Source organism: Protopterus annectens, chromosome 3.part1, assembly GCF_019279795.1.
Source record: "Protopterus annectens isolate FY-2018-M chromosome 3.part1, PAN1.0, whole genome shotgun sequence".
Lineage (NCBI taxonomy): Eukaryota > Metazoa > Chordata > Ceratodontiformes > Protopteridae > Protopterus > Protopterus annectens.
The window spans coordinates 643,654,540-643,681,610 of record NC_056732.1 but is presented as its reverse complement, the minus strand read 5'-3'; the positions used below and the strand labels follow the sequence as shown (position 1 = coordinate 643,681,610).

At 40.5% G+C, this 27,071-nt stretch overlaps 1 pseudogene; it reads right to left on the bottom strand.

Moving 5' to 3' along the window:
* Nucleotides 1-1,910: 1,910 nt before the first annotated feature.
* Nucleotides 1,911-27,071, bottom strand: part of LOC122797707 — a 111,813-nt pseudogene continuing 86,652 nt past the window's right edge.

Here is a 27,071-nt window from a genome sequence, read left to right as displayed (position 1 = left end):
AGGATCATAGGTGTTTACTAGACTAATGGCCCTGGGGCCCCCCAAGCCTAGCCAAGATTTTATGCCCAAAAAAAGAAACCTCAGTCAGCACCTGTTGCCCCTGTCAATGAGGGGACACAGGTGGATCCCCTGGGACAAATTTGTGGTTTCCCATCCACTCATCAAGGTTGTGCTTGAAGAGGGTCAGCAAGATGCTCTATTTGATGTGTATGGGAAGTCTATTGCAGAAATGAGGCAGCCTCTGGGAGACAAACCTGTCTGTCTAGCAGGTTTTGTTGATGTCGCATATTAGATTCAGGCATTTTGAGCAGGTAGTGCATGAGGAATTAAACTTACAGATATGGAGGGTCGCTAGTAGGGCAGGGTCTGAGATTGCCTTGCAGGCGAAATACAGATCACCCCTGAGCAATCTGTATGATACCAAGTAGAGTGATAGTGATTTGAGCCTGTCTGCATAGGACAGGTGTTGGATGCCATGGATTCTATTTGTGAGGTATTTCAGTGGCCTTTCCAGTTGGTGCAGATATTTGGAGAGGTACATCCCAAATTGGGCATTATACTCAATAATTGGTCTAATGAGGGAGGAGTATAGAGAGGTAATAACCTCCTTTTTTTCTGGATGCAATTCCTTTACTTATGAGATGAACCAAGTAAAATGCTTTTCTGACCACTGCCACTACATGATGGTTGAATGTGAGGTCGTTATCAACCTGAGTGCCCAGGTCTCTCGCCACAGGTTGTGTGCTTAGAGGGTTGCCGCTGATGTGATAATCAATAGGGGTCATGTTTTTGACGAATGGTATGATGATACTTTTTTTGCATTTAACTTGAGGCCATGACGTTGGCACCAGTCATTAGTTGCTATGAGATCCTCTTGCAGTATGTTAACATCATTTGGGGAGTCAATAACAGCACCCACCTTACAGTCGTCCACAAACTTGGTCAGCCATCGGCCTTTGTCTAGGGACTTTTAAAATGATTTTAAGTGCAAAATCAACAAATAAAGCAAAAAAAAAAAGGCAGTAGAACTCTAAAATAGGTAACAGAACTTCAATATAATAAAATAAATCTCTTATTTGCTAAGGATGGAGCAGGATACATTCAGGACCCTCTCAGTGTGTGGCAAGGGTGCCAAGCAGATGGAAAGTCTGTGAAAATGAGAAGGAGACAATATGTAGAAAAGGAGACTTATTCAAGAGCAATACTGGTTTGCTGGGGGGGGGGCACTCCTTATTATGGATTTATGGAAAACAATGGGTGGGAAGAGTACTTAAGTAGCTTACAGAACAGATAATAACAATTAAAGAGGGAGGGATGGAGGAAATTTGGAAATCAGATTACCATGAGGCAGAGGCCAGAGACACAGCCTTTTAAAAACATAATAGGAAAAGAGTGGGATGGTTGGGAAAAAAATCAATGTGCAAGAAACTTCAGGTCAATGACACCAGGTAGGTTAGAATTTCAGAAACTTTATGTCTGAGTCGGGGGTGGGGAAACACAAAAAATGGGAACAGAAAGGCACTGGAATGCAACTTTAAACAGATAAATAATAATCAGAATATAATACTCTGGCAGAAAAAAAAAAACTGGAATATAAACAACTATAAAAGCACCAACAATTTCGGAGCAGAATTTACAATACTCTCCCTACAGTAATTCTACTACCATCTGTTTATGGAAAAATGCAGTAATAAATGACATAATGAGGCTAAGATCTGGCAGTAGTTCACAGATCTGCCACAAGTGTGAATGAACTTGTAAGACTAAGGCCACAGATGGGATTCAAAATGCAAACAGCTAGCCTTTACAAATAATTCTACTTGTGGAAATAGAAGTGCAGTATAGTGTATACACACAGTCTTTCCACAACTGAAAAAAATGAAGCTACAAGACTAATGTCCCAGAACAAACTAATAATTGCAAAACTGATAACTTTCTTGGCTAAAACCTGAAAAAAAGTGGAAAAGTACAAAAGAGTATCAACAAACAGGTCATTCTATGTGCAACTTAAGAAGAAGTGAAATACAAGCTTTTTTCTCTTTCCTTTTTGTTGAATTTTTATTTTATTTTATTTTATCCATTTTTGAACAGTTTAGGCTAGTAGCCTCTTTTGAGGTGAGAGCTGAGGTTGTATTTATCTACTTGTTGCTCACAATTTAGAGCTTTCCATACAACATTATTTGTTATGCTGACACAATTTGTAGATGAGCTATAATCATGCGCAACTTGTAGTAGCAACTCTGTAACACACACTCTTGTAACTTAAGTAATATCATCTATATGTGCTGCATTCACTATGCCATTTTATTACACTCTGTGAAGTTTTCTTTTCCTGTATGTATATCCTATATAAAGTAATTTGTGTTGTACTCCAATGGAGCTTTTCTCCCTGGGTCTCCACTGACAATGAGTTTTCTTGCTCACTCAGACTTTCCCAGTAAACAAATGCTAATACATTAATCAATGAAGAAAGAAAGAAAGAAAGAAGTTAAGAAAGAAAGAAAATAAGAAAAAGAAAGACAGAAATTCCATTTCCTTTGACAAATGCCAGGTCCAGTAGATAAGGTACCATGTGGGACTGTCTTTTTTTTGTGCCTGTTGCTTTCTTGTTTCATAGAATTATCACATACTGCTGCAAGGGGCAGCAATGACTTGTACTTTATAAACTATACCATTTGTATTACATCTCCACTCACGTTATCTTTTTCACTGTGTCAGACTTCTGTAGGTCATGTTGATATATATAAATGAGCCACAGGAATGCCAGCCACAGGCAGAGGATTAGGGGCTTGCTGAAACTCCAATGGTTGAAAGTGCGAGCATTGGAAATGTCTTTCTGGAGGGTGGTGGGACTTCCAACCTTTCCCACATAAGAAGCCTAGTTGGATTGCCTTTTGTGACCCAAACAGTAGCATGGCAGGAGGTATGGATGATGGTTGATGGTGCGCTGGTCCACCAGTAACTGCCACTATTTTCACCTTGAGTGCACTGGAGATGAACTTGACTGACAGGCTCCTGTAATCAGACCAACAGAACAGAATATGGCCACTTTCATCAGCTACATCTGGGCCATCTGGATCTAACTGACATTCCTCTGGGCAAGTCAGCTGTCAGCATGTTGCTCATACTCCATCTTGCCTTTTGCCAGGCCTACCTCCAACATGTTGTGCCACGTCCCTGTCCACTCCACTACCATTTTTCTACCCTCTGTTTTTCTCTCTGTCAGGCCCATGTCTCCCCCTCCCAGTGCATGCCCATACACCTCTGTTTACCTTGTAACTTTTGTTTTTTTTGTGCGCCCTTTATGTTATCCTTTACCAGATTATCTCCCTTGTTTCCTTGTCATCCTTTCCATCATCACTTCTTTCTATGTACAGATAAAAAGGTGCATTTATCCCCACAATAAAACATTTCTTGTCTGCCTCACCTGCTTTTTGTTTATGCTTTCCTCATGCATGTACCTCTGCTTGTCATATTCCCTTATTTCTTACTGTCCTATACTTCCCTACCTCCCACATTCATAGAAGCAGTAAGTGATCAGGTGACTGGACATCAGGCAGCAGGTATATGCAGTGTGATGAAAACTAATACAATGCAGTGCCTGAAGACCCCATTTGAGTTTTATAAGATCCATGATGTTCAGGACATGGCCACTCCCTTATTTCACAACTTGTTGCTTGTTTTGATTCACTTTGCTTGTCTGGAAGCCTTGCTATAGTTCAACATTTGAGCACAACTAGCTGCTCATCTGTGGCGGTTATCATAATTTGTTTATGTGAATGTATGTTACATTGCAGTGTATCACTACCTGACTCAAGCACACAGTACATCTCTTTGAAGCATGGCCATTTTATTAGAAAAGACATAATTTGTGTAATATTTTTACATTTATATTAAAAAGTACTATAAATAAGAAGAAAATTATTTCTCTTGAATACTGAGTGAGACCAGAAGAAGTATACCAAGAAATTCAAGCCATCCAATATATTATAGAAATGGAAGGTTATCTTATTCTCATTGTAGCCATTTGTCACTAACATACCTCTCAACCTGCAGACACTGAAAATAAGCACAAAGGTCTTTGAAAAGTAAATATATCTAACTAAAAATTGGGCATCTAATTAGCATCAAATCTGAATGCCAAATAGCACATAACTCTTCCTGCTTCTAGTAGGAATATGGGATACTACTCAGAAACATGATTAGAAACAGAGGGATAGAAATTATGGAAAAATATAAGCACATTATTATATGGACAGAGTAAAATTTGTAGACTTTAATGAAATGTATTGCAAAATTCTACCACATAAGTCATTTATTTTTGCTTCTGAAAAAGGGAGATGTAAGATGTGTTTCCTCTTTAAATTATTGGTGCTATTAGTATGTTGGTTATGTTGTGCACTTTTCTGTGTGTTTGGTATCTTAAAAATCACATGAAATGAGGGAAATTCATAATAGTGTGCGAAGGTGTAAATTAAGCCTGAAAATAGGAACATACCTCCAAAAACTGGGATACCCTGTGCATGGGTAAATTAGGTGTGAAAATAGGAACATTCCTCTAAGAAAGGGACAGTTAAGAAGTCTGGTCAACAACTGTCTTTCTGTAATTCTCGTCACAAGGAAAATTACTATAATAAAATTAAATCATTCTCTAGACCTAAACAAGCAAGTGAGTGATTGCCCTTGAGTCAAAATCGACTCATGGCTACTCTGTGGTAAGGCCCCATAGGGTTTTTGTGGCATATTAGAAAAATAGATTGCCAGACCTTTCTTCCACACAGATATTGCTGCTGCTGCTGCCCAGTTGTTCCTCATCCAGGTCTACCCATTGGTAATCCTGCTGCTTAACCCCTATGCTGTCAGAATGGGAGAAGAACTAAACAGTGAGGTTTACATTCTTAAAGATGGACTATGATTTAAGGCTGAATCCCTTCATGAGATCAATGCATTTTAATATGTAAGTAGATCATGCCAAAAATAGAACAAAGTTGGGTATATGTTAGTGGATGTTCTAATCGGCAAAGAGTATGGAAAGTGACTAATAGAACAGTTTACATTGTAGTTTGCTATCTTCAGAAAAAAAAAAAAAACATTTTAATCACCCACTATGCTGCAGGGTCATTTACATTTGGTTATGTCATTCTTGGGCAATGATGCATACTGAGGAATGTCCAAAGATTGTGGAAATATAGAAAACTAAAGTAGGAAAATATTCCTTTAACAGATGCCTTTGTTCATCAGTCTTCGCTTTTTCTGCTATGTTTTGGTATGCTTCCCTAGGACATAATAGTAAACTTGAAAAAAAATCTGTAAAAGTGTTGCAGTCTTTGGCCAGGCACCAGAAGATGCTACATATGTGAGTCATGTATATATGTTGTTAGAGGTAACACATCTAAAAGAAACAAAGATGCTTATAAACACACATCACTTTTCTTACTTGAACCTCCCTAGAAATAGTCTGAATTATCTGCTGTTCTTCTGACTTTATGTACAATTGCTGAAACAGCTAAAACAAGCAAATAAATAAATAAAATATGGATTTGGAGCACCTGTGAGAGTTTGAAACTAAAGGTAATAAAAATGTAGCATTATAACTAGAACAAAGTCAGTATATTGTCAGTCTTTCAGAAGAAACAATAAATCTTACTGAACAATTCTGAAGTCTGGCACAAATTAATACAAAATTAACAACATTCGGTGGTCAGTTTACATATTTAATTTGAGTGGTTTCCTAAATGTTCCATGTAAATTAAACAAATAATCATCATATATGCATTCAGAATGGAGTATCACTTAAAAATGTGCGTGTGTTATGACTGATTACTTGGAGTATGTACATTTTGCTATAAAGGAGTATTGTGAAGACTGTTGAGAAAAGGCATCAAAAGATGAGAGAAAGTTATAGGGATACACAGTATAATAAGGTGTAATTGTTCAGTTTGCATTTAAAAAGTAGGGCTGTCTGCATACTTCTTGCAGATTTTGTATCTAGATGTTTTTTTGCTTAATCAGACTTTCCATAGCTAAATACTAGGCTGTTTGTCTGTGCACTATTACAAGCCTAGTTAATAACCAGAGGCTAGACTCAAGCCCTGTACTTTGTAACTATGATGTCAATACCTTAACTATTATGCCGTTCCTACCCTTATTCGAGTTATGTATGTATTTATTTATTTTGTTTGACAAGGTAGAGCACTGATAAAACAAGAACCTTTCTAGGATCAGTATCAGCTACATAGTATAACAAGAAATAAGTATCAAATTCAGACAGTGTAGACAGGAATTATTTATACCATATAGAAGAAAAAATTATTTATAACTGCAGTGGTGCAGTGGTAGCATTGTCGCCTCACAGCAAGAGGTTCTCCCGTTCGATTCTCAGCTGGAGCACCTTCTGTGTGGAGTCTGCATGTCCTCCCCGTGGCTGAGTGGTGTTCGAAAGACATGTGTGAATGTGTGTGCCTTCATTGAAGGTTGGGCATCAGGCTGGCACCTTGGCACCATAAAAATCAACTGCCAGTCATTATCAGACTGGAGTTCCGCTGTGGCAACCCCTAACTGGGAAAAGCCAGAAGAAGAAAAAATAATTATTTACACCATACAGAAGAAATAAGTTATACTGAATGAATTTAGTTGTTGTGTCTTTTGGCTTTTCCCGGTTAGGGGTCACCACAACGGAACTCCGGTCTGCTAATGATTGGCAGTAGATTTTTACATGCCAAGTTGCCAGCTCTGATGCACAACCTTTAACGAAGGTACGCCCATTCACACATGTCTTCACACAGAAGACGCTCTAGTTGAGAATCCAACAGGACAACTTCTTACTGTGAGGCGACAACACTACCACAGCACCACCACCGCAGTAACTGAATTAATTTAGTTACACTGCATTATTGTAAAACGTATTATAGAACAGCATTGTGGAAAGCAAGTGAGATTTTGTTCAGAGAGAAATTGCTTGAGCAGGGGTCTGAATTTAATGAAGGTGAACATTTATGTGATATATGAAGGCAGTGAAAGAGCCATCCATTAATATAAATAAAATAAAGGTATATATCTGGCACCCTGACTATTCTGTCAAAAGGGGCTGTTCTCCCTTTGCAGTATTATCAGAAGAATATCTTTTCTCAGATACTTTGACACTTGTTTGCTCATCACTTTGAGACAACCTAAACCACCACCCCCCACTCTCTCTCCTTCTTTCTCTCTCATTATTTTCAAATATGACTTCTCTGGCTTTTTCAATTCCTTTTCTTTCTCTACTTCCTTATTTACTATACCTGCAATCAGTTATTCTTTGACCATCATCAGGTTCTCAAGTTCTCTTGTTAATGTTTATGTCCAGTTTCAGTCAGTGCCAGGGATACCCAAAAGTATACAACTGAAAGACAAAAGCCAAAGTGTTGTATAGCCATCAGGCAATATAATTAGATTTCTAAGGCAGCAAACTGAAGAAAATAAGGTTATTAGGCTTACTATAAACATCTGAAGGACAGAATACAATTACTAAAATCAACTGCTATGAATTAGGACCAGCACAGTTCTGGTCTGGGAAAAGGGTCGCCTTGTAAAAAGGTATTCCTGTATTACTGGCAGCATTCGTGCTACTGGACAGTAGTAATGTGGCTACTGTATGGACAATCACATAACAGATATTACAGGAACAGCAATGTGGTATGCTCTAGTACATTCACACTTATAACAAAGCACTTCACCATGGCACTGTGACCAGGTGACATAGGGCTGGCACAGCAAAATGCCAACTCACTTCAGTTGGCTGAGACAAACACAGGCTTTCTCCACTGAGAACCACATATTCTATGTCAAAGCTAAACCTAGAGGAAGGGGTATGTATGGCTTGCCCATAATAAAAATGGATGCCTGAGGAATGAGCTCTGTAACAATGGAGTCTAATTATTACTATTAATGGAGCTACTGTATGTATGGCACAGATCAAGATGGCTAGCAGCACTTCAGTACAAACTAACCAGTCCCAAATCATAGAATTGTTTAAAAATGCTTCCTAGCAGAAACGACTGCTAATATTGCTTAAAAAATGCATATCCTTCGCTACCACTAAACAACTGATAAAAAACAAATTGCAACATCAGGTTAAACTTAATGACCTAGAGAATCACACAGGGTGTATAAATGTCAAAATTAAAGGGTTACCTGAGACTACATTACCTTGTGAGTTTACTCTAATTTTCAGATTATTCCCCTAAGATATTTATACTAAGTAAGAGGATGTAGAATTACAAAAGTCAGCTGAAGCATCTACATTACAATGTGTATAATATATCCAGCAGTTTTGGTGGTGCAGGGGCAGATGGAGAGAACTTCTTTCTTCACAAGGAGGAGGACGCTAACACCTTCCTAGACAAATTAAGGGTGCAGTAGCATTTGGATCAGGACCAGAGGTTGGAAGATTACATTTCTGAATGTGAAATGGAATGGGAAATGTACAAAAGGAAGAGGGAACAGCAGTTTCCTGTACATGCTTCAACCTGCAGACATTGAAAATAGGAATAAAGGCACGTGAAAAGTAAGACTATTCAGCCAAAGGTCTGAGCATTTAATTAGCATCAAATTTGATGGCATATAACTCTTACTGCTTTCAGTAAGAATGTGGGATGCTACTCAGAAACACATATTTAAAACAGAGTGACAAAATTATGGAAATGTATAAGCACATTATCAAAAAGATAGTGTCAAATCTGTAGACCTTAATGAACTTTACTCCAAAATTCTACAACACAAGGTAATTTATTTCTGCTTTGGGATCATCAAACATCATGTACAAGTATTGCTGGTCAGCTAAGGGCCTGCAAAGGCTGAATAAAAGCAGTCAGAACAGGTGAAAATGATTCAGTGTCTTGCTATATATAATTGACTGCCATTTTTATTTTGAGTGACTATGTGACATCTCCTTTTTGTCTTTTGGATGCATTGGATGATGGGATAAACTACCGGGCTTTGGTTTTCATGTTCCAGTTGTAACAAAGGAAGAGTTTTACCATGATTGCTTCAATATGTGTATATACACCACCTTTTTTTCCCTCTTTTTTTCTTTGTTAACTGAGATTGGTGGATGTGAATGCTGCCTGTTTCAAATACTGTGCTCTTAGTTCCCCTTCTAACTTGGAATTTGTACAGAGGCATGCTGAAATTGTGGTACTAGAACTGATAATGAATGATACAACAATATTCTGAAACATAATGGCCACGCCAGTGGCATAGATAGATAAAGCCCTGACTACAGCCTAGCAGACCTGGGTTCAACTATTGGCTTCAGTGAGTGAATGAGTAGCAGGGAAGGGATGGAAGTGCCAATCCTATGTGAGAGGATGTTCGTTGATATACTCCCTAAGTTGTGTGTGGTACAAAGAAGGGAGTTGCTCTTGGACATCAACAATGAGTGTGGTGGGTGAGAAAAGGGAAGTAGGTCGGTCATAGAAAAAGAACCCCCCAGCCAGAAGCACAGATGAGTCTAGCCCCCCAGGATATCCTCAAGATACATGACTAGCCCCAGCAAAAACAGACTAAGCCCATGGAGGTTGGAGAGTAGATGGTAGACCTGATCTGGACGTTGGATACTGGAGGCTGGCCTGGTAACAATGAAGTCCAAAGGGACTAAAAAAAAAATATTATGAATTATACTTTCTTCACTGCAAGAACATCAGGTTATCAGAAGGGTTGAGGATTAGACCAGCTTATTGCATATTTTTGTCTGCTTATTGTTCTGTTTTTCATTTTTGTATCATTAAATATATTGCATATTTGCAATTGCAGCATATTGGTCATAGAAAGCTACAAGGGTTTATTTATGAATTTTGACACTAGTTTTGCATGTGTACCATATTGTTTACCTAATGGTTTACTAAATGGCTCCTGAGCAGGTTTAATAAGGATTTGCAAGCACCTCATTTTTAGGACAGATGGTAGTGGCTATTTCTTAGGTTTTCAGGAACTCATCACACTAAAGCTACCTGGAGCACTAGGTTGAACATTGATGTGAGGACATGCTAACATTGGAGCATGCTAAGAAGTGCTTCAGGAAAGGGGACTGAGATGGTGGTGGGGGAAATGCTCAGCATGCAAGTCAAGTCAGATGGGACCGGTCAAGGTAAAAGTAAGCAATTAAAATTTTTAATGTGGATTCTTGGGGACAGTACTCATCCAGATTGAAGGAAAAGGACTGGACAGAGAATACAAAGGAAGGGAAGTCATGTAATATGTCTTCAGGAAACAAAGTTGAAGGTTCAGGAAGCAGCTTAATTTATACTGCCTCAACATTATAACAAATTTTCTAACCATGATATGGTAAAGGCTAAAAGAGAGTTAGGTAATACATATGTTCCATAGAAGTTTGGAAGTGACCACCTAGTAACAGCAAGGTAGTGAAATTAGAAGACAGGTAATGTAAAGAGAAAACATTAATAGGGATGCATAAGCCACTGGTAATATTTATGCACCCAATGAAGACAGAGTGGTCCTTTTCCAACAAATTCTACAAGTAAAGGAGGCTTCTATGGTAAACGTGAAACATGCAGTTTTAGAAAGAGATTTCAATTTAGTCCTTGATATATCAGTGGCCTAACTATAGGGGTGAAAACAGTATCACAGAACAGGTCAAAGGTTCACAAATAAAGGTTGATTGTAGAGGAATGATTGGATGAGCATATAGAGAGAAACACATCAGAGAGAGTTTGGCACATTTTTCTCCATGGAACTAGAGAGATAAGACAGTGAAATCAGTCTGATTCTTGCCCACAGACTAATGCTAGAGAGGGAAGAATAAGGTAGAGATTGGGGAGTTAAATTTATCAGATTATGGCTCCATAATAGGAGAGTTTAAAATTACCAACTAAAGTAGAAAATATGGTGGAGATGGTCTCTCTACAAATGGCAAATGGGTTTGAAGAGAGACGAGCTGAAGAAAATAGTGGCAGATATGACTAAGTGGAATATTTGTGACAGAGATGAGTTGGGAATCACATGATGGGAAGTCTGTAAGGCAGTTTACAGAGTTGAAATGATGAAAAAAACATGAAATGGTGAGAAAAACTCACCATAATATTGTTAGACATAAAGAGCAACTTGCATCATTGCAGAACATATTGATAGAAGACATAAAGTTCAATAAGGAGACATGATTGCAGGAAGTGAGACTAAAGGCACAAACTATTTGCTGATGTGTCACAAGCAGAAGCTGAACTGAAAGGGGAAGGAGTTAAAGACATCTTAAAGTGGAAGAAGACCCTAAGGTCATAGAGTGGTGCTTTAGGCAGATAAGGAAGAAACAAGTTATTTGGTTTGTCAAGGGAATGAAAAGGGATATAATGTGCCATGAGAATGAGATGAGGGATGAATGTAACAAATACTATATCTCCTTATGCAGTAATGAACAGAGATGGGGCATATTGACACTGAAATTTGAAGCTGATCAAGATAATAGCGTTGAGGAGATGTAGTTAGCCAACTCAGATAAAAAATATAGTAGGTGTGGATATGAAATATATCATAAAGAGGGTAAACTCCCACAAAGTGTCTGGAATAGATGAATTACCTGCAGACTTTTATAAATCAGAGGTGAAAAGCTTATAGAGACTTTAGGATGGCTTTTCACTAGCATGGACAAAAGGAAAAAGGCTACCTCAGAACTAAATCAGGTTATTATAATAGTTCTATCAAAGCTTAAAAAAAGGAATCCCAGGGGAGGAGGATTTATTCTAGTATGACTAATAAATCGGGATTTGAAAATCATAGCAAAGGCAATGGCAAACTTTCTTCCAGAAATTGTGGAGCAAGGCCGGAATGGTTGTATATCAGGGAAACACATTACTACCAACTTTGGACCCTTACAGCATTTTTACAATACTGTTGAGGGAGTGAAACTAATGGAAGCATAATATATTTTGATATTAAGATGGTATCGGATAATGTTAACTGAGAATTTCCTTTGAGGTCCTAAAACATAGGGAGATATAAGATAAATTAATTTAGTGGCTAGAGCACTTATATCATGAGCCTTCCTTTAGGGTTTGTGTCAGTTATGGATTAACAGGGTTGGGCTATATAAGTATGAAATTCAGCAAGGTTATCTAGTCTTCCTTATCATGGAAATTGAGGAACTGGCCTTCAAAGTGACTAAGTAATTGAAAGTCAAATGTGAGAAGAAAAATGTGAGGAGAAGTGTTGGTTATATACATCTACTGATGACTACATTTTATTAAAACAGGATGTAGGAGTCATTATGAAAGATGTATTAAATATATTTAGGGAGTTTGCAGAAGTTTCTGGCCACTGATATAACAAGAACAAAACATTCTTAATCAATATGTGTAAGAAAAAAGCCAACTGAAAAAAATCTCCTATTTAAAGGAATAGCCTATTACAAATTCATAAGTTTGAAAATAGGGGAACTAGGGAGGATACATGTACTAAAATTTAGATAATCTAGATCTTAAAATTAGTGAGGAGCATATGCCTAAGGTAAAAGCAGTCTAAACCATTCAAGGAAAGATACATGAAATTAGCACTATGATAGTACCCCATATTATCTATGTGATAGGAAATCTCATAATAGGTGTAGATCATCCCAGCATGGTTAGAATACAACAGTTAATGGAGGAGTCAGTTTTGTGAAGAACAGGAAGGAGACTGGTAACACAGGAAGTTAGAATCCCATTGCATGTTGGGAGGGAGTGAAATTTGGTAGATATTGTAGAACAGAGCTTGTCTTGTAACTTTAAGTAGCATTTCAAAAGTGAGGGCATGCACATGTAAATAGAGAGCACATGTAGGCAGCAGTGCCATTTTGAGTGAACAGCCAGAGTGTTAACATGTGCAAGAGCAGTAGTTAGTGTGTTTATAAGTTTATTTAAGTTTAAGTTACTAAGCCTCAATCCTGATGTGTTTGTATATAATAAACCTACTTGAACCAAACCCACAACTGTTCATCTGTTTTATCCTGACTGGATGAGCAACAGATATTTCTAGATATATGCTTGCATTTTATTATTTGGCCCAACTCATCAGTTTATTTTCAGAGGAACAGTATCCTATAACAGGGATTAAATCATAGTATGAGTGTATAATGCTGATATCTTGGATTCCCTGATAGAAAAAAGATGATGTTAAGCTTTACGACAGTACATGGAGAGAAGAATCTTTGCCAACAATATGGTAGTACCCATAGGTAAGACAATCTCTTCTGTCCTTTTCACACAACACAGGTGACAAATGAAGGGGGAAGAGAAATGGGATCAACTTAAAATGATATATGAAGATGTGAACTTCCAGTCCATTGGTATCTTCAGACAGCAATTTCATATTAGGGAGCAGGACTTGTTTATGTACATGCAGGGGGGAAGAAAGTTTTGGAATGGATATTGGAAAATAAGATGACACAGTATAATAAGCTTTAGTGAGAGAGAAGGGTAAAGTGAGCACAGTATATAGAGGTATATGGGAAAATAAAGTCAAGTATATGATTTACGGTTTATATCTGCACTGGTACTAGATGGAGAAATTGACATTAGAGGAGAGGGATTGGGACAAGATATGAAATGCCATTAATTGGCTTAATAAGTGATATAAATATAAAGATCAAACAAATAAGTCTGCTTTTTAATTTGTATTATAAAATGACAGCTCATTACTATTCAAAAACGTGCACACTGATTCTTCCATCTGACCAGCGTGCCAATTGTATAAATTGAGCATATACCAACAAAAAAAAGTCCAGACACTGAAGTACCATTGATCAGCCGGACTTTCTTCTATTAGTGTATGCTATGGAGGCATACATCTCAACTGTCCAGAGTTTCACAGAATGTGCAGAGTTTTGCCTCATATTTTTCATCTGTTGCTCATACAGTTTGTGGTTTCCCACAAATTACTGAGGAGAGAAGTCATTAAATAATGACAGGCATTTCAGTTTCAGACTTCATATCTTTGAGACAATGCACAATAACACAAATTGTGTTATTCTAGCAGCTTTCTAAGTTTATAAGAGTAAGATTTACAATTGGTCCCTATTTTGGGGCCTTTGTCACCTGTTATTTAAAGTTTTGTCTACATTTCTTAAGCTAAGAGGTTGAGAGGTATGTATGAAGGGCAGAGAAAACACAAGGAACATCGGGTACATTCTGTTATACTAAAAAAAACATACCTGATTTTCCTTGTATTTCCGCCTTGTCTCTCTCACACCTCTGAACTGTCCCAATTTTATCGTTTAAAAAAAGCAATGGAGATCTTCCTTTTTCTGTTGCTTATTTTCAAAAGCACTGATTTGCCAGACAATTGTTGGAATTTAAGTCCCATATACATGCACAGTATATGTACAAATGCAGAAGAGCAAGGAACCAATGTAGAGGTACACTACAGAGTCATTATACAAAGACATTTAAGAAAAGTAAGCAATTTCTTTCTTAAATAATGCCATTGTATAATAGAAAATAACTGACTTATGGGTGTGGGTATATGAGGATTTGGGTTCACTTTATAATCCAAAAATCCTGAAATATCGAATTTCTGAATCTCGAGATCATAAAGCCGAAACCTTAAAATCCCAAAACCCCAGAAGCACAAATTTCAAAATCGCAACTCCTACACTTACCATACACCACAGACATATACATATACACACCTTCCCCCCACACACAAACACACAAACCTACTCTACATACAAGCAGCACCCCCCACATCCCCTACCTAAATATACTAACTCCAAGGTCGCACTACACAGACAAACACACGACAACACCACCATACAAGCTACATTCCCCTCGCACACACATATCACAGTAACAAAACACACTAACACACACTAAAGCCCCTAACCAAAACCCTTAAACATGAATACTTACCTGAATTTCCAGCTATCCATTCACACAGCGCAACACCAGAAGCGCTACTTCAAAATCCTCATACTTCGGAATTTTGAAATTTTCACTTCTGGGGTTTCAAAGTTTTGAGCTTTCAGCTTTATAATCTCGGGATTTTGAAATTTGATATTTCAGAATTTCGGGATTATAAAGTGTTCCCAAGGATTTACCCATGGTTGGCTTTGTTTAATCACCCCTGGCTTTGCCCTCATGATCAAACCATGCCAACCGTGGGTGAATCCTCAGTATACCCACACCTACCTGTTGGTTATTGCTTAATTATATACCCCAAAAATATTCATCCAAGATAAGATGTCATACAATAATATTTGGAGGTATGGGGGAGCAGAATGCAGGAATGGTTCACATGTTTTGGCACTGTACTAGAGTGAGGAAGTACTGAGGTGATTTAAGATATCTGTTTCAATTGATGTTACGGAGAGACTCCAATAAGAACTGGGAATTTTGGTTGTGATGCAGAGATTGACAGTTCACAACATCATAGATTATGGCAACAGATGTGGCCACTAATGCATGATATTCATCTAATGATGCTGACAATCCTAGCATCATATCATAAGTGAAGCTCCTGTGTGCTGAAAAATTCTGGTGTTTTTTGAGCAGACAGCACTGACTCACTCTGCCGTGTATAATGTCATCTGAGAATGTCACTTATTACATAATATTATGCAGTCACTCGAATATAGCATAGTCATGCTACTTGTGTTGCTCAATTTCCCTTATGCACTACTGCTTATTATGCTATTTTTTATAATTCTGAGTGCTAATACTTTCCTTATTTTTATTTACTTGCTTTATTTATTTATTTATTTTTCTTTGTAAGTAAATAGGCCCATTTCTTTAAGATGATTTTTATTTTATTTATTTATTAATCCTTTGTTGACCAGGTTAGTCACACTAGGCTAGAAGCCTCTTTTCAGGGGAGACCTGAGGTGGTATTTATACTGCTAGGGGAAATTTGGCCATGGCACTGGGGAACTTCCCTATTCATCATGCTAAAAGTGGGACCCATTTAGGAAGAGCACTTCTTGTTTCCATTCCAGGTGCAGAGGTGGCCTGGAGAATCAGGGAGGCAGATGGAGAGAGAAGGAGATGATGGAGTGGTGAAAGAAATGAAGGAGAAAGCAAATCTCAGGACCAGAGAACATGTGCAGGATTCTGAGATGTTTCAAAGAAGCCTGTTTGATGGAGATGAGTCAGCAAATGATGGATGTATAATTACAACCTTCCAGTCAGGTGGCTTGCAAGAAAATTTACTTAAAGAAATGGTGGTTCAGACTAAGCCAGAAAATGAAGGAGATGTTTCCTGGGGGACATTATGGAGAAAATATAGAAGGATGATGTAGAGACAACCCTGAAGAATAGTGGTGAGATAGAAAAGAAAACATATACAGAGAAAGTAAAAAAAGGCAAAAGTGGAGTAGCAGAAAAGAAGATAGAATAAAATGAAAAACAAAAGTATGCAGTAAGGATTCAAAATAAAGAAGGCAAAGACATGGACAGGTATGAAGTGTGGGACAATTTAATAGCTCATTTGATTGTAAAAGTACTAGTGGGCAGAGCATTTATTCTTATTAACAAAGAGACATTTTGTGACATTATATTTGATACTGTTTTTTCAATGGAAATGTTCTCAGAGAATATGAAAAAAATAAAACTGTAACCCATGGAATCTATATGTGATTAAAGCATTAAACATGGAAACGAAAAGAAAATTCACTTAGAATTTTGAACAGAGGTAGGATAGACTTTGAAAGGACATTTAAAAGCTTTATGTAAAGAAGTACTAGATATTTCAAAAGTTTATGACAAAAGGGGTTTATGGTGTGGTGGCTGGGATTGTAATGTTGTATTAAAATAGAGAAATAATATACATATAACAAACATGATAAATGTGGAAGGGAATAAGGGTTTTAAAATACTAGGGACAATCCAAAACATGTTTTTTTGTGAAAAAGAAGGACATTTGGCAAGTAACTGTGACAAAACAAAAATGTCATATTTGTAGAGAAATGGGACATGATGCAAAAAAATGTGATTGAAATGTTATAATTGTAACAAAATTGGACATTTATGGATGGATTGCAAAAATGAAAATAACAATAAGAAAAAAGAAAGAGAAGAAAATAAACAAATAGAATACATTTTAGAAGTAGTAGAACTAGAAGTAAAATTAGATGAGAAAAATAATAATGAGAACATTAAAGAAGATTGTGAAATGAGTGATGAAGAAGACATAAATTAGGAAGTAGTAAAAGAAGAAAATACTTCTTTGGTAAAAGAGTGAAAGACAGTTAAAGACAATTTAAAGGGATAAGTGTAAGAGAAAGGAAATGGATGAAAAGGAACATATACAGCTAGTGATTGGGGCTTGGTATAATGGTTAAGGTGCCTGACTCACACGCACTGTACAGTGCTTGATTCTCACCTTGGTGAAAGGAATTGGCTAGGCTTAGAATGGCCTATTAAGAGCTAGTCCAGCAATTAGCTATTAACTTATGAAACCATGAATAAAGCAGAAACTGAATATTTTAGAGTGCTTTCTGTAAATGTGAATGGTACTAAGAATATAGTAAGAAGAATAGAGTGGTGTAATACATGTGATATAGATGTAATTATATTAGAAGAAACAAGATTTTTAACAAATGAAGAAAGATTACAAACAGAGAAACTATGGAAAGGAAAGATAGTTTGGAATTTGGGAAATGAGAGAGGCTCCGGAATAGATGCATTCTGTAGAAATACAGTATAGAATTTAGATGTGACTTTAACAATAATGAGAAGATTAGCCATTCTAGATTTAAAATGGAAACAAGAATATAAAATTATAACATTATATACTTATACTAATTGTAAAGAAAGGAAAAGCATATGCCATCATATTTAGACTATCCCCGGGATTCATGAACCTTGCGCCAGGCGCCAGCATAGCGTCGGCGTTATAACGCCAAATATGGCTGCTGAGCGATTCAGGTATGAATCAATTCCACGTGCACTACCGGCGTGCGCCGGACCTGCTCCGCCCCCGGCGTAGGTATGCAAAACACACTGTGTGCGGTATTGCACCATGCAAATGAAGGGAAATAGCGATCCACGAAGTGGCGCAGGCGTAGCGTAAGACGCAATGTAAACCAAAAAAAACGGTTTACATTTACCCAAACATGACCGAGGAGTAACGGAAGGCTGTCAAAGTCAGGTATCATACAGGTGCAATATGCCAATGGGGAAAGGCACCGAGAATGTCCAAAGAAAATATGCACAAAATGTAAAAAATGACATAAATGGCATGTACGTAGAAAGCACAGCAGAACCCCCGGATATGTGCACAGAAGTTGAAAAGCAATGAAATAATATACCAAAACAACACAAAGAAACAGGAGTAGATGCCACAATAGTATCCTGGATGGCGGATGACAAAAAATGCGCCAAAACGGATGAAGAAGTAAACTTGGCAAAAGATGTAGTAATAAACCACGCTGCTCTGAATTTTTGTAGGTTAAAATCCAGTAATTTAATAGAAGCCACACCACACACCAAAACAGAACAATATCGTAAAACGCTCAGACGTGCGTTTTTCGTTCAGGTCCCTGCCTGAACTTCATCAGACTTACGGCAATGTTGCAAACACTCTCGCCTTAAATACCCTTCTCACTTAGTAAATTAATTAATTAAACAGTGCATTAGTGAGTAGGGGCTACATACAAACAGCGTCCAGCCAAACCACTACCTATAACTGAATAAATAAACTCTATCGACATGAGATGCCGTAACTAACTAGGTGTGATTAATAAAAAATGTGTGTAATGTATAAAAACCAACAATGACATTCCTAATAATAACCAATATGTTCTAAAAATTAGAATATAAAAATATGAAATATAAAATATTCAACCAAACATATGAAACATACAAGAATTCAAAATTGTGTATGTAAAATATATGTGTATGTAAAATATATAATATATGTGTTCATGTGTATTGAATTTAAGTGTGAAAGGTTCAATCATTAATACCAGTTTATAACAATGGGCTATTATTCACACTAAAAATTCCTACCTAACCTAAATTTATACATAAAATATATATATAAAAAATTAATTAAGTGTATATAGTAAATATATATAATTAAATGTATAATTAAATATAATAAATTGTAATAAGTTTAAACAAATCAATACCCCACACAGCGTGGGTCAAATAAATATATAGATAGATATAGAACTAAGTCTCCTAACCAGACTCAAGGACATGATGAAACATGACATTACAATAAAATATTACAATAAATTGAGGTCTTCAATACTAAAAGTAGAATTATCATACTGGCATAACATATCCCTATCTAAATAGACTGTTCAGTTTAAGAACACACATAATTGAACAGTATTCATTGAGACCAGGCTCTTTGTGTGCTACTAAACGTAGCTGCCAACATAACTCTTTCTTTTCTAACTGTAACCTTAGAAAATAATATGACAATGTCCTAAAAGAGCAGTATAACACACATCAGCTGCACAGCCACCACACACCATAGTATGTATGTAAAGCTTCAACCCCAGCGCAATGGTTGTCAAGGAGTGGCGGCAGTGTTCGGCGCCGTAACCATGTATTAACAGTCAATGCCATGCAATGAGGCAGATAATAGTGAATCGCAAAAACGGCGCCGGTGTAAGGATGGAGCAAATGGCGTAGCGGTAGTACACCGAGGAGTGGCCACACGGGATACATGTCAATCTCAGAGGGGTGTGCCACTGTAGGAGGAAGCACATTGGAGGCCAGCAAACATGGGCTGTACAATGCACATCACAGCAGCAGGACCGGCATGTGAGGAAATAGATGCGCTGAGAGTACATAATGCGCGCACAGATGCATGTGCACGAGGATGACTACGAACCCCAAGCCAGTCATGTGACGGCCTCCCCGTCAACAAACACGGATATAGGAAGGTAATGCGGAGAATATGAGGAAATGCGGAAGCAGTGTAATTGGAGCCGCAATGAGCAATCAACACCAATGAATGAAGGAAGGGCAAACGGCGGCAGCTGATAACTCTGCATGCAGACCCTGCAAAAGCGGAAAGGGAGGCATAGGAATGCAAAGATAGTAGGGGATGTAGTTGAAATGCAAAGAGCAAAGAACCGAAATAGCACAGGCAAGTACAGAGGTAGGATAATGGCGGCAGACAAAGTGCAACAGATGCCATGTGCCTGCAGGATGCACTGCAGGCAATAGTAGGTGCAACGTGCAGAAACAGTAAGGTAAGATGCAAAGCCAAGCCAATGCAGGCAAGGGCAATGTAACAGCAAAGGCAACAGCGTTGCAGTTGCAACGGTAAACCACGGAAGATAATCCACAGATACGTTCACACAGACACACCCAATGACATCACCGGGTGTACAGCACAACAGTATAAAGTGTGAATGCACATAACACACAGCGCGATTTCCCAAATGCCGCACCGTAGGGTGTAAACAGACGGGGAACTTTTAATATGTATATGTTGGGTGCCGCCGTGGCCGTGATGCATCGGTATGTGTCAGAGACAGACGGAGTTGCGGAGGATGGTGCCGACAACTACCGTAGGCCTCACAGGAGAAGGAGAGTATTCAGACCAAGGGTGACCTACCAGGGGCTGCAAGACCTGGAGATAGTAGAGCGCTACAGGGTGGACAGGGACACGTTACAGCAAATAGTGGAGCTGTGCCGGCCACGCCTGAGAACAAAAGACAACAGAGGGGAGCCCATCCCAGTGGACACAAAGGTATGTGTGAGCTTGCGAATACTGGCTACAGGTACCTTTCAAAGGCCAACCGGGGATATAATGGGCATCTCACAGGCATCAGCATCCAGGGTACTACACCAGTTCCTGGATGCCATGTTACGACATGCCCATAAGTATATAAACTTCCCCAGATCTCAGGAGGAGTTGGCTAGCAATATGCGCCGCTTCCACCGTGTGGCACAATACCCGGAGGTACTGGGTGCGATAGACTGTACGCACATAGAAATCAAGTCACCACCCGGGGAGCAGGGTAGACGCTACATAAACCGCAAGGGATACCCCTCCATCAATTGCCAGGTCGTGTGCAATGCGCAGGGCATTATCATGGATGTGTGTGCTGGCAGCCCTGGAAGCTAACACGACTCCCATATCTGGCATGCCTCACAGCTGTATCAGGTATTCGCCAGGGGGGACGTCACACAAGGTCACCTTGTGGGTGATGCTGGCTACGCACTGGAGCCGTGGTTGATGACACCCATCAGAAATGCACACACACACATGCAAGAACGCCATAATGAGGCACACGCACAAACTAGAATAATCATAGAGCGTGTGTTTGGGATGTTGAAATCACGGTTCCGGTGCTTGGATACATCCGTGGAGCCTTGCAGTACTCTCCAGGCACATGTGCCCACATATTCATAGTATGTTGTATGCTACACAATATGATTCTGCGGAAACAGCTGCTGCAGGGACATAATGCTGGAGGGCCACCAAGCCCACCACAACTGCCAAGGCAAGCACAGGCACAGGGCGTTCAGCGCCATGAACACACTGTGCCAGCCCCAGTAGGTAGACGGAGGCGTACCCAATATGCCTACGCCCTGGCAAAGAGGGAACGCATAGCACATACTTTGACAGTGTAGGCCCCGTGGACTGACACCTCCTTACCTGCACACACAGTAAACTGGACGCCACACAAACATGTCCGCCCGTAATGTGTACCGTATGTGCGGACCTATGTGTGAGTCCAACAAAGGCACCACCCAAACACTGCGCACCCAATAGCCAGCAGAGCATGGAACGCCAACACCTTGACCGCACGCCGGCTCCACAGCAGATGGCATAGCGGTATGCTGCCACTTTTGCCGCAAGTCGACTACATATGTACTTATGTGCATACACAGATATGGAAATAGATATCAGTACACACGTACAAACATATGTACACATACACAGATATAAAGTACAACAGGTTAATATGGAACCCAGGGATGTAAGTCGACAGATAAGTAAGACGTGATATCTCCACATAGTAAACAGAGTGAACGACAACCCGATCATCCAGGAGGGTGGCCATAGCAGGGAACGCCAGCCATGGAAATGTCAACCTGCATCAATGTATATCCGCGGGTCGGGATGATCGCCAGGCCACGGTACAGTAACGGGATATGTGCGTGTCATATCCATAGGATATGACTGCAGAGGTACACACGGCCGCCGGCGATGCGGCCAACGTAGGTATTGTGTTCAACCATCGGTGCGAAAGCGGCAATCATACCTGTCAAGTGTATGTCATTATGAGGAACGCACCTCATCTGGGGTCAAAATTAGTTCATGTTCCGCGAAGTTCCTCAAAGTTCAACATTGAAATAGTCTGTCACACACTCATTGTTAGGAATATATATAAATGAAACCTGGTAAATAGAAAGTAATCATATGAATTCATCAAAGGTTCTTCCTTGTAAGTAAATCAGCATATTTCAACCATCCTATGACCCTCTTAGCTGAAGTTGTTAGTAAGCCATTAGTATGTGTTCCACATTTTGCCCATTTGTTACACATTATGAAGGTGTGTGTTCCTCATCTTGGAAATGGAAGGTTGAGAGCTACGGCGGGAATATGTGTATGTGTGAGGTGAGTTTGTCGTGTCTTCCGCTGCGTGTGTGTAATGTGTGTGCCACTGTAAATTGTGTATGTAGGTGACATGTCACAGGTGGAGTGGAATAGCATGCATAGGCATACAGTACAGGAACCATAGGCGTATGTATAGCAGTGCCCACAAAGTAGTATTGACAGCCCCTCAGTGGCTAGGCGCGTGGCGACGTAAAACGATGCTAAGCGGTAATGTCCCAGAATGTACCACAGGACCATAGCCAACAGGAGACGCAAAGGACGCATGTACAAACTATGACCGCATGTATGGCGGCCATATGGTAGACTTAACAAGACATGTCGGCAACGTTACACAGCATCAGGCATGTACGGCGAAGATACGCTTTTGTCATCCCGGCACCGATCGTGGCCACGTACCGACACGTAAATACCGCAGTGTGTTCCACGACTGTTAAGTAAGCAAGCGCCACACGAATAGGAGGCAACTGGTAGCATACAGGCCGTTCCAAGTACAGGACCACAATCACCGTAACTATCAGTGATAAAATGCCAATGGATAGTAGGCACGTACGAACATCCGCCGATATATAGCCGATGTGAAGGAGGAATACGTGCAGGAAGCACACATGCAGGCGATACGGACACCACACGACATCAACAAAACAAACACTCCCAGAACAACAGACAGGTAACCTGCAGCTCCCCAAGCAGGGATGGAGCACACACACAAGCATATCGTGTATGTATAAATGCAAGACCCACACCCCGTACCCGTCACCCACATCCGCAGATATACCCCATCGCACATATCAAAGGGATACCAGCCGAAACCGTATTAAACACATACAGGCAGTCAATGACAGCGGCATACCCGCAACAAGCCGCGTGGGAAACAGTAGCAGCAGCCGATGCTTCCCTGCATCCGTTGTGTACAGGGATATAACAGCTATGTTACACATCTAAATGCACAACGCCATCGACAGACGCCGCCAGGACACAGACACCCACATGTCGAACAAAATATCATACCCAACACACACAATCTACGGCTAACAACACAGCGATATGTACCTGACACCACACATAGCGGATGTAGTCACACAAACATGATACAATACATACCATCCCCATGAAGGTAGTGCAAATAACCAACGGCCACACGAGGAATGAACCATGGCCTAGTTTCCCGCGTAACGTACGAATGGAGGAGGATCACCGGTGATATGCGCATAAGTACACACCGAGGAACAGCTATTGGCGTGATGAGCCCACATGCCTCAGGTGACGACGAATAAAAAGAGGACTCCCTGGATATTCAAACCGTATGTTCATACCGAACACATACTGAATCCAAAGCAAGCAAGCAAGCAAGCAGAAGATATTTATGCATACAGAAGCAAAGGCCGGAAAGGTATGTTGAACCCACGATATGTACTGTTGTGTAACGCATGATACGTATGACGAATCTGCACTGTATGTGAACGATGTGTGTAAGTAAAGATACCTGTCCATCAGGCAGACAGTGGTGAAAGGTGGTTATGTAATGCTAAGCCGCGGAGCATACCAACGTCTGTGGACAACGTGTGCACAGCAGTGGGACAACATGTACACAGCCGGGATAACCCAAGGTCCCAAATAGGGATTTCAAACACAGAACAATGACACCACCCACGCTGATGCTGTCAGTGGATATCGAACAATGAAGTGCCACAGCAGGGGATAGGACATGTATGTATAGTGTCACAGCACACATGTGCATGGGCATATACCGTCGATGCCATACGGAATGTGCGCACGACGTGCACGTATCCCTCGCAGTAGGGTGACGATGTCAATTATGTGTAATGCAAAGCTGTCATGATGGATATGTTCAGAAATCATAGACAGTATCACAGGCATAGCATGCATGATGGAGGGATGGACTAATGTTATGTACATAAACAGGATATGTATGGCCTGCACATGTGGGACAGAGTAGTAGCAGAATAGGTACCGGAAATGGAGTGAACAGCAAGTAACCATCTGCAAAGCTTTCGTAGCAGGTGCAATGTGTGCAACAATGATGTCCGGTAGGGCCGTGTGTAAACATATGTGCAATGTACACAGTAGTGTCAACCCCCCCCATGGTAGTGTCCACTGAACGGCAGAGGTGGATGTCAACTGTATGTTTATACAGTACTTCCGCTGTGGTGGTAGCATGGGTCTGTGTCACCCTACCAGTAAGGGAGCTATCACATGAGTAGTGACACAGTGTGTCCCTGTAGGATGTGCACAGGACCTATGTCCCACAGCACGGTGTGTGTCCAGTCTGTGGAGGTCACACAGACGCCCAGGCTGAGCAATGTGGCATGTGTGCACACATGCAGGAGTGGCCCTCCCACACTGCCCACTGCAAACGCCATGTAGGAGTACTACATGCATCGGTAATGTGGAGAACATGGCCCATGGCAGAGTAGAGGACACCACTGTGTTAGTGGTATGCAGGTGAGCACAGATGTGTTTCACGACTGTCATTTGCATGTGTAAACAGTCTGAGCCGGGCAGACATCACGACATGACTATACTGAGACATGTAAAGGTGTATCCATTGTGTAAGGTACACCACATATGTGGTATTGTAACACTGCCCACGTGTACATGTGTGTATGGCACAGGTACAAGGGCAACCAATGTATCAGCCACACATACGGTCCAGAAATGCGTGGCCCTGCACATGTATACCCATGCCATAGTGGAATATGGCAACCACAGCACCATGTGGGGCATGTGTGTGTACAGCAACCATGTACAATGTGATATGCATGTATAGGGACAGTATCCATGAGATACACAGTACATGACTGTCACTATGCAAAGGTGATGTGTATGCACTATGTGTGATGTAACTGATGCAATGATATCCACATGATATATCTGCCACACTGACACCTGTATGGTTGTTAGCAATATGACTAGGATGAGCTAGAATGCTGCCAGGTATGTAGATGTGGTATATGTAGGCATGGACAATACTCTGTGACAGCATGTAGTGTATGTAAGTAAATAGTGAGCATGAGGGGCCACATGACTGAGGACTGTGCAATGTCACATGTACCTGACTTGTTGTAGTTAGCATGATATGCCTGCACCACTGTGTGACCTGTACAGGAGGCACATGGCGAACATCCTGAGACATGGGTGCGATGTGATGCTGGATGTACATTGGCAATACCATAAAGTGGAATGGCGCTGAAGGGCAAAGAGCGGATAATGCCTGATTTGATACCATCTGTACCACACCAACCACCCATGCAATGGTATGACAGGTGGCCAGCATGTGGATGTGGTGTGCTGTGGCGCACAGAAGCCCAACAAGGGTGCCAGTAAAGGCATGGAGGTCGTCAATGAGTGTGTGAAGCATTTATGTGAGGATGTGGCCCAGTGCCATACTGAATGGCCCAGTCATGGGTGTACAAATGCAGCCCAATACGTGCAATGCAGTACCACCCATGTGTAGTGTGATAGATGTGGTAATGTGGTGGTCAGGGTACACAACGTACATGAACGGGCTAGCAGTCAATGCAGTGTGCTGCTGCAGAGACATGTAACAGCCAGGTTGGTGGGATACAACTACTACGGAGATTGGAGGTGACATTGGGACCGTGTTCTAGGACATAATGTGTGCATGGCAGTGCTATGTATGTGTCCACAGTGCTAACACAATGTCCAGCCATGGATTGGAACCCTGTAGTGAGTGAGACTGTGTATTGTTGGTAGGTACCCCATTGGCAGGCACGATGCCAGCAACATCTGAGTCGTCAATGCCTGCATGAGTGTTGTATGCTGCATTGAATGTGGATGTAGCCAAACAGCAGAGACATACCACCACACTGCGTGAGGGCCCACACTGCAATCTATGGCAGTCATGTGTAGGTAGCTATCTGTGGAGTATGTGATTCACCATGACAACACACCATGACTGTCAAGTGACACACCACACACATGTGAAAGTAAGTACCATGCAACAGCCTGCACATGTGCCCATACAGCACATGTGCATGGAACAGGCATACCACTGTGGCGTCTGTGAAAGGCCAGTACCACCATGTCCCTGTGTGGAATAGCATGGTCCCTACCACTGCGTAAATGTAGCGGAAGTGCACTGTGATATGTGTCGGCATGGTCACGTAGACTGTCCATCGTACGGGGTGCCATACCATCAACTACCTCTGTCAGTGGATGTCGGTAGTACCGGCTGTAGAGCGTATGTACCATGCATGCTGCGATGGTCGTGTGTCTAGGGTGTGGCTAGTAGGGCTGAGAAGCATGGATGTTCAGCAATCAGAGGGGGGATGTCTGTAGGCATAGCACACAGACACATGGAGGTTTGGTGCATGCCGAGGGTAGTGTAGGTGTGGTATGTGTTGTGTAATGTGTCACCCAGCTATGTGTACTGCATGGCCAAGCATGTGTGGGTACATGGGAGTCCATACCAGGAAGTGTGTGATGCTGTCAATACATGGCAGTAGCAACTGTCCTAGGTGCAAAGTAAACCAGATGCC